General features: G+C 40.9%; 1 pseudogene across 1 annotated transcript; it reads right to left on the bottom strand.

Annotated features, from left to right (window-relative positions):
• Positions 1–7718, bottom strand: LOC308297432 (G2/mitotic-specific cyclin-B2-like; annotated as a pseudogene). The gene is made up of 7 exons (XR_013963370.1): positions 7676–7718; positions 4287–4424; positions 2848–3050; positions 2248–2252; positions 1431–1571; positions 1209–1316; positions 1–258 (listed from the first exon to the last, which is right to left on the bottom strand). The product of XR_013963370.1 is annotated as a G2/mitotic-specific cyclin-B2-like (transcript).
• Positions 7719–8691: the final 973 nt, after the last annotated feature.

The following is an 8691-nucleotide window of genomic DNA, read 5'->3' as shown; positions in this document are numbered from 1 at the left end:
ACATAGATATATTTACATATGAGAGACCTTTGCTAGTTTCACTGCTAGTTGATATTGTCGGTGTGTCATAATTTGGTCACAGTATAAAGTGCAAGTAATGGATGGGGAGGGAAAAAACTAACAAAAAAAACCCCATCAGTATTCAACTGGGACGTTGTCCAGTAGTCGAGGAGCAGCCAGGTTGTTCACAGCAGGAGACTGCCGTTCAGGGAGAAGAGATGTTCATCAGCTTGCTCCCAGAGTACTTTCTCTGCCCACCTAGAGGAGAGGGAACATGAACATTATATTCATACCATACCCATCACATACCCATGCCCAACCACAGCACATTTTGATTTAGTTTTAGTCATAGTCTTTTGAATAAAATGCCATTTAATTTTAGTCATAATTTAGTCACCTGAAAAGTTTTAGTTTTAGTCTAATTTTAGTCGACCAAATATCATACGTTTTAGGCGACTAAATCTACAGTTGATTTAGTCAACTAAAATGTATTTTGGCAGGCCTTGATGGCATCGTAATGACTGATTTTACAGTCTTGTAGATCTGTGATCTGCTATTTTCAGCACGCCACAACTGAGAGCAACCAAACATAAAATTACGCTCGTATTGAACATAAATGAGCCGCTGCGCTAAATCAGCTCTTCTTGTGTGCCTCAGCCTACTATAGCTGTCTGTGTCTTGTCTTGTCTTGTGTTGTGTCGTGTTGCTGCTGCACTGCACTAGTCTCGCTCAGTGTTGGAGGCGGACCTGTGTGTGTGTGTGTGTGTGTGTGTGTGTGTGTGTGTGTGTGTGTGTGTGTGTGTGTGTGTGTGTGTGTGTGTGTGTGTGTGTGTGTGTGTGTGTGTGTGTGTGTGTGTGTGTGTGTGTGTGTGTGTGTGTGTGTGTGCGCGCGTGTGCATGTGAGGAGTCAAGGTGTGCCTTTTTTCCATTTCTTGATAAAATATATTTCTAATTTTTTCAACAGCCAACATCTTTTCACTCTTTTTGCAGAGGAAAAGTAATGTAATTTTCCTCACTACTGCCCCTAGGGTTGACAACGGTGGCCACGGGTACTTCTTGCTACGGACAAATCCAGTATAATACGGACAAGTACGGACTGGGAGAAAGAACGTACATCAAACGGACCAAACGGAAGAAATCACTCTCCCCCTCCGTTTCTAGTGTAGACCTGCAGTCCTTATGAATTACTACTATGCATGGTACTTTACCTGGAGCTTTTCCACTTGTCGACGACCTCTACATTCTTAGCGATGTGCTGCATGATTGGCTGTAGGTGAGCCTCGTCATTATGTGGTGTAGTACTGCTCTGTAGGTGTCTGCAACACAAGAAGCAAAAACACCTAGAACCAAAAGACAAACTGTCCAGCTAGCCATCTGTACTAATATAAGCCAACATATCGCTGTCCCTCCAATGGTTCTAGTCAACTCACCCATGACAGGCCATCCAGCAGCAGCTGGGAGAGGAACAGGGAAGCAGCAGCGATCTCAGATGGCCGGTAGTGAACCATGTCGTAGTCGAAGAGTGTCAGCTCCATCAGATAGTTGGCCAGCATGTGCATCTCCATAGTGACCTGGAAGAAACAAACAAACAAACACTATTTAAAATGCTGCTTGCAAATACAATTTCAAATACTCTGCTACATCCTTTATTTTAACCACAGACAGGTTCACGGAACCTGTGTTCACTGCCAGCCCAAATCTTTTTATTTCTTCTTCCTATCGCCAAAATAAAAGTCTGGGTTTCCGAGGCTAGCCCAAATCTGATATCATTATATCCAGAATGGAAATAATTTTCCTCATGCAATCAGATTTTTCCGAGTCAGATATAGTTTGGTGGATTGAAATGTGATTCAAAGTCTAAATGATTACCAAATGTGTGTTTCAATTTACAATTTAAGCATTTAGCAGACACGATTTACAATAAGCAAGGACAGCACATCAATTGCATAGAAATAATAATCTAGTATCATAGGTAAACAAATCATGAGTCTAACAGTAGCAAATAAAAATCCAAATACTCTCACCAGGTCCAAGCCAATCTACAAGCTTAACAACATGTTTCACCGCTATGTGTCGAGTGCTTGTAGATCTGTTATGCACCGATGTCTGAACACGGAAACCCAAATCCAATCACTTGCAAAATAACAGTTTGGGCAGTCAGTCATGACGATCAGATTGGAGAAACAAACAAGATTTTCCCGCAGTGTGAGTAAAGCCTTAGTGCAGAGGGTCCATTCTGATCACTACACTGTCTACAGCGGAGGGTTCCCACACATTTACACATTAATTTCCAAAACTTTTCCAAAACATTTCCAGAATATTTAACCCGATTTCCAGGACTATATAACGATAATTCAGCTCAATAACAAGTCGCTTACTCCTATGTGCAATGCCCAAAGACAGGTAGTGTATGCCAGTGGTTCTCAACCTTTTCTGGCCGTGACCCCCGAAATAATCATATTTGAACTGGGGACCCCGGCACCCTGACGAGCACTAAGAGTAGAGGAATTAGTATAACACGGTTTTATTGGGAAAATATCTGCATGTAGATCTTCTATTAGTAGAGGCAATTTCTGCCTCTAATATTTGACAGTTTGGCCAATGTTTAATTTGTCAATTCAGAGGTATTAACAAAAATAACCAAAGACAATGCATAGCTATTTTTTTTTCAGGTACTTCCCTTGATCAATTCCAAAACTTTTCCAGTACTGGAAAAATATTTTTCTAATTTCAAAATATTTCCAGGAATTTCATGACCGTGGGAACCCTGTGTCTATGTTAGTGAGCCATCATGTGAACAGTCAGAGACTCACGCTTGCAGCCTTGGAAGCTCTCCTTAGGAAGTACAGTGCAACGGCAGCGGATGCCCCAGCTGCCCCTGCTCCATCTGTCTAATCTGAGAGGCTGTGAAGGTGTAGTCTGTGATGTGAGCAAAGTCCAGGACCCCTGGTGTGTCTCCGGCTCTGCCCCACGACTTCTCCTCGTACTTTGAGGCCAGCAGCATGGCAGCCACCAACAAGCTGGAGCTTCTTTTGTGAAACCGGCTGAACCTGTAATACATCAACAACATCTTATTATTAACTAGAATTGACATAATGTCAATATTTTTTTTTATTTTTTTTTTCTATAATTTTTATCCCACGATTTTGCAACCCTTTTTCACCCGGTGCCAATTGCCTATGTAATCCTGGGCTCTGCTCTCCCTCTGCCGCGCCTGGGGAGACAACGGACTGACCTCATGCTTCCTTCAATGCATGAGTAGTCCAAGTTGTTTCTTTTCACCTGACAGGGGGGATTTCCCCGGGATGGACGTAGCGCGTGGAAGGAACACGCCCCCAGCGCCCACAGCGTCCCCCGGCGGGAATCGAACCCAGGACCTTCTAGCTGTGAGGCAAAGCGCTAACCACTGCGCCACCGTGCCCCCTGATTTATTTATTTATTGATTATAAATTATTGTTAGGCCAAGTAATGCAACTGATACGAACACATCAACTGATCAAAGTCAGACCATAAGTAATCCCACCACATGAACCCATTCAGCCCATATTGTTATGCCAAGAACATTAAGTACCCTCCACTATTGTTAGCCTGTAGGAGTTTAGAGGAGGGCTTAATCAACGCTCCATCATATCTCGCTAATTAATTACCCCATGCAGCAGATAGATCAACAACTGCTGGCACTCAGAGGGACTTACAGAACATCTAGAATTCTAAACCTAATCCTCATCTCATTTAATCTGGAGGTGATTAATAACATCAACCTGTAAAACTTCTGATGACCAATCAAGACGATTGGGAAAAGTCTTTGATGGCTAGCTCAATCACTGGATCCAGCACTGCTGACATTTTTTAGATCAGATATTTTATAACGGACGTACCTAACATTTATAACGGACGTACCTGACCTCATGTATTCTTCATGTTTTGACACCAACAAAGAAGATATTGTTGCCTGCTGTGTTAACGCTGTTTCTTCGTCGACTGCTTAATTTGATCTCTGGAAACAACTATAAACCAAAATAGGAGGGGCTGCTGAAAAAGCGACTCGAGGGGGAAAAAGCAGCAGGAGCACTCGAAAAATTAGACAGAAGGCGGAGCTAGGCTCACAGCACGTTAGATTCAATTGGACGCGGTGCCGTCGGCGTTACAAAGGATGTGATTCAAGCGCTTCATGGTCACGTGGCTTTCATGGCAATGTATTGGATCTGTGTTTCACACAGATCAAAAACTGAACAAAACACAAGAGCAGATCAAATGGCAAAAACACATATATAAGTTGCCCTTACTTGCAGGAAACGGTCGAAGATTGCAACCGTCAGATACAGCGTCTCCTGGAGCGGCTGGAATCTGGAACGAAGCAGGATCAGCCAGCTGATTAGGAGAGCTTGCATGTCATTTTGGTTGTAAGATTGGTCACTCCAGTCCTTAAAAAGACAAAAAGATTAAATGCATTCTTCTATAGCAGGGGTAGGCAAACCTTGGGCACGGGTGCCAACATATCACTGGGGAGGGTGATCACTGGCAGAAGTGTATGAGAGGATTTATATTTTAAAATCAAATATTGTTTTAAACATAGTCAATTAAATTAAAAGTCACCTAATTAGCAGCAAATTACATCCTGCACATAATTCTACATTCATTAAAATTCTGAACTCTGACTGGGGAGGGAGTCGGGGAGATAGGTGTCTAATGATTGTTATAACAATGTCCTGACAATCAAAATATGTCAGAATTTTGATGGGATGTCATTAAAATGTATGTTGACATGGCACACATCTAGAAAATAAAAACATGGTACTTCATTTGAAAAAGGTTGCTGACCCCTGTTCTATAGGGTTAAACTATAGCTAATCTGTATCTTGTAGTTTAAATGTAAACATCAAGTAGGCCTACCTGTATATTCAATGACATGGTGCAGACTAGCCTAAACTCACTCACGACTCCAGGATCTCTGCACTGCACCTGGCCTCGTACACCTGTTCGTTACAAAACTAAGTTCAAACCGCTCTTTACGTTTAGCAGGTTCAAAATACATGTAACCAACGTTCAGAATATTCAAAATCCACTTTATGTTTAAAAGCTGTTGAACAACCAGCAAACACAAAATCCTACCAAATCGCTTACTACTGTATATGGTAAGATACATACAACTAGTAAGACGCCTCAGGGTGAGGTCACGCCATGTCTTGGCCATCTGGACAGTGATGTATATCAGACCAGGCAGTTACCCATATATGGAGACCCCTGTATATGGATATCTGTGTACTGTATATGGAGATATGCTGTGAAAGCCCAAACATGCTTACTCAGTTATTTGTTAAGTCCTTAGTATGATATCTATGACATCTGACATCTATGCCCATACATGGATATCCATGTCTGTAGAACCAGCCACACAGATATGGGCTGTCTTGGCCATCTGTCTTGGCCATATATGGATTCTGTTAGTGTGGTACATTATGTGTCCGATGTGGCCTCCATATATGGGTATTCCCATATGAAGTCCTGTTAGATATGGGCTTAATATTATTGATGACATCAGGGAACTTCATATATGGGCATAAAGGGGATTCCGTTATAAGCCTTATTCACGGCCCGCCCACTCAGCAAATTTTTCAGCATCCCCCGGGTGCTGACATCAATTTAGAAGGGGAAAATATAACAGAATTAGCTGGACTCAGAGTCGTCTAATCAGAGAGTCCTGCCACTGCGGGGTCAGAAACAGCGCTGGTCATGTGGTTCATTGTCACTTTACACCTCATAGACTTCAATGCATTCTGTAAACTTCCGGTTCGCCATTTGTCACTATACGCCAATAGATGTGTGCGTAGAAGACCTGGCCCCATGAAGTGAACGGGAGTGACGCAACTCTCCGTAGGTAGAAGGCTCTGGCTGGACTTAAAGCCAACAAATCATTATTTCGAACAGTAAAGTAAATTATAATGCTTTGTGCCTTTTACTATCTTGTGTTCTTGATCATGCTAGCCGTATTTTATACTTTACATTCGGAAATTGCATTAAATTTGCGATTTCTGTGTTAACTCTATAGGCTATAGTAGGATTTTTCCCCTTCAAAATGTGACTTCAGCACCCGAGGGATGCTGAGTGGGCGGGCCGTGAATAAGGCTAATTGTGACATCACAGTGAAGTGAAGCATGATGTCAGAGCAGCAAACCCATAGACCTTAAAAAAGTGTTCACGTCCAGACGGAGTCAGCATGTGCCGTTTCACATACTAAACTGTGACCTTTGGTTGCAATAAGCCACAAACACCACAAAACAACCACAAACCAATACAAAACAATACAAGAACAGATATTCAAGCTAACAAAGTGTCGCGTTTTAAGAAGGTCGGTTTGGCACCATATAATGTATGTTGCTTATAATATCATTCATTATTCATCATTACTTGTTGCATTAGTAAAACATCATAATACTACTCTGCTCTATTGATAAATTGGTTTTTTTAAAATCTTGGATAATCACACCTACTAGTCAAATTGAAAATAAGGGTAATGCAATTACATATGATTTAGTAGTCTACTGTTGAAATGCATGATCAGACTAACCCAATATATCTCTCTCTCTCTCTCACACCCACACACACGATAACCTAAATGCACTAGTAGTGCAGTAACTATGGTTCTCAACCTTTTCATGCCGTGACCCCCCAAAATAATCATAATTTGACAAGCACTTGGAATGGTAAGAGTTGAGGCATTACATTTAGTTTGACTCCAATAATTACATTTAGTTTGACTCCAATATTTATCTGTTCCACAGATAAATATTGTGAAAATATCCGATCTACAATAAGCTCAGTTTTTATAGTACAGTTGTTTGTAGATTACTTTAAATGCAGTAGGCCTAATGGTCTTTTCTTTCTTTTTTTTTTGTTGGTTGAGGTATTTAAAAGGTTAACTTCAATGTCATCTGAGGACTGTTATATGTACAGTCATTAGTCATATAACCTGTCACTCATCTCAAGATCACATTGATGTATGCAGCCTTTCAAAGCCTTATAATGATTCAGTGATGTTCTTCAATAGTAAAATATTATGAACATGAGCACTGCATGAGCACTGTAAAAAAAAAAGCTTCCTTTTCAGCAGTGATAGAAAGTAACTAAGTATGTTGTACTTAACTTGAGTATTTCCAATACCTTTACTTCTACTCCACTACACATCAGAGGCTTTTTCTCCATTACAATTCTTTGACAACTTTAGCTAGTAGCTACTAGTTACTTTGTAGATTTTGATTACTATTACAAAACATAAACTAACCACTTCAGCTCTATATACATTTCGGCCATTTGAAAATAGCAGAACTACAAGCTTGCAACAAAATGTTTGTATACATTTGAAAACTTGTGAATTTGGGACATTTTGCATAATTAGTACTTTCTACTTTCTACTAATTTTTATCAAAATATGTTTGTACTTTTACCTAATTAAATATTGAATTCCGGACATTTACTTGTAACAGAGTATTTCTACATTGCAATATTGATACTTTTACAGAAAAATTAATTGAGTATTTCTTTTCACCACGGGATATGAACTATAAAAATATATACGCTCAATGACCAATTTAACGGCAAACTAACACCTAGAATTAGTTTTTAGTTTGCACTGGATCATTTTAACCCAGCAGCTGTACTCAACATTTCCATTTACCTGAGTAAAAAGTTACAAGCGTGAGTTCCTTCTCTTTCTGGCGCTTCCACAGCCGCCATGTTTTAAGGAAACAAAAACATGGGAGGTGATTGGGGAACAACACACCACGTGACGCCAAATCTGGGCTGTGATTTCAGTTATGTTGCCCAGTAGAGGGCGCTGCCGCGCTGATGGTCAGACTCACAAAAGTATCAAATGAAATACTGTAATGCAGAAAATACGCTGTTAAAAGTACAATATTTGCCTCTGAGATGTTGTGGAGCAGAAGCAGAAGTACTCCTTAAGTACAGTACTTAAGTAAATGTACAGTTACTTTGCACCACTGCTGGTCAGTTAACAAAATTGTGAACGACTGAACGACACGCTACTTCCTGTATCAACATTTCACGCACCGCCCCCCACCTCTGATTGGCCAATTCTACATGACGCAATGTTTACTTGCGAAAAGAGCTAGATCTACAAGCTCACAGCGCGTTGTCTCCGCGACGCGTTGTGAGCTTTTAGATCTGCCATTTTAAAAATAAACGTCACGACGCAATGCAGCCCGGCGGCCAATGAGCGGCGCCCGCACGTGCGAACCGTCGGCCAATCAGAGGCGAGGGAGCGGCTATTTAACTTTTGACACATACAGCTATGTGTCATTCAGCGTTGGAGAGTTGAGGAGACTAGTTCAGACAACTTCACCGGATCATCATTGATTCTCAGCCGTTTTATCATCAGTTGCTTTCAGAATCCAACGAATTCATCGTCATTTGCTTTCAGAATCAAAGTCAAACGGATTAATCGTCATTCGCTTTCAGAATCAAACGATTTTTTTTACTGTTTTGAGGATACAACGGACCTGCATCTCAAGAGTTTCATCGTCAGTTGCTTTCAAAATTCAACGGATTCATCACTCTTCGGTGGAGTTCAGCGTTAACGGTGAGTACAATAACTACAAGAACAACTAAAAAAGGCTTTTTATTCTCTCGTTTAGGGAGAGGAGATGCTAAACGTTAGCATTATGGCTCGTTTGG

The sequence above is a fragment of the Nannobrachium achirus genome, assembly GCF_963921795.1.
Source record: "Nannobrachium achirus genome assembly, chromosome: 13".
Lineage (NCBI taxonomy): Eukaryota > Metazoa > Chordata > Actinopteri > Myctophiformes > Myctophidae > Nannobrachium > Nannobrachium achirus.
This window is presented reverse-complemented; position numbering and strand designations above follow the sequence as displayed.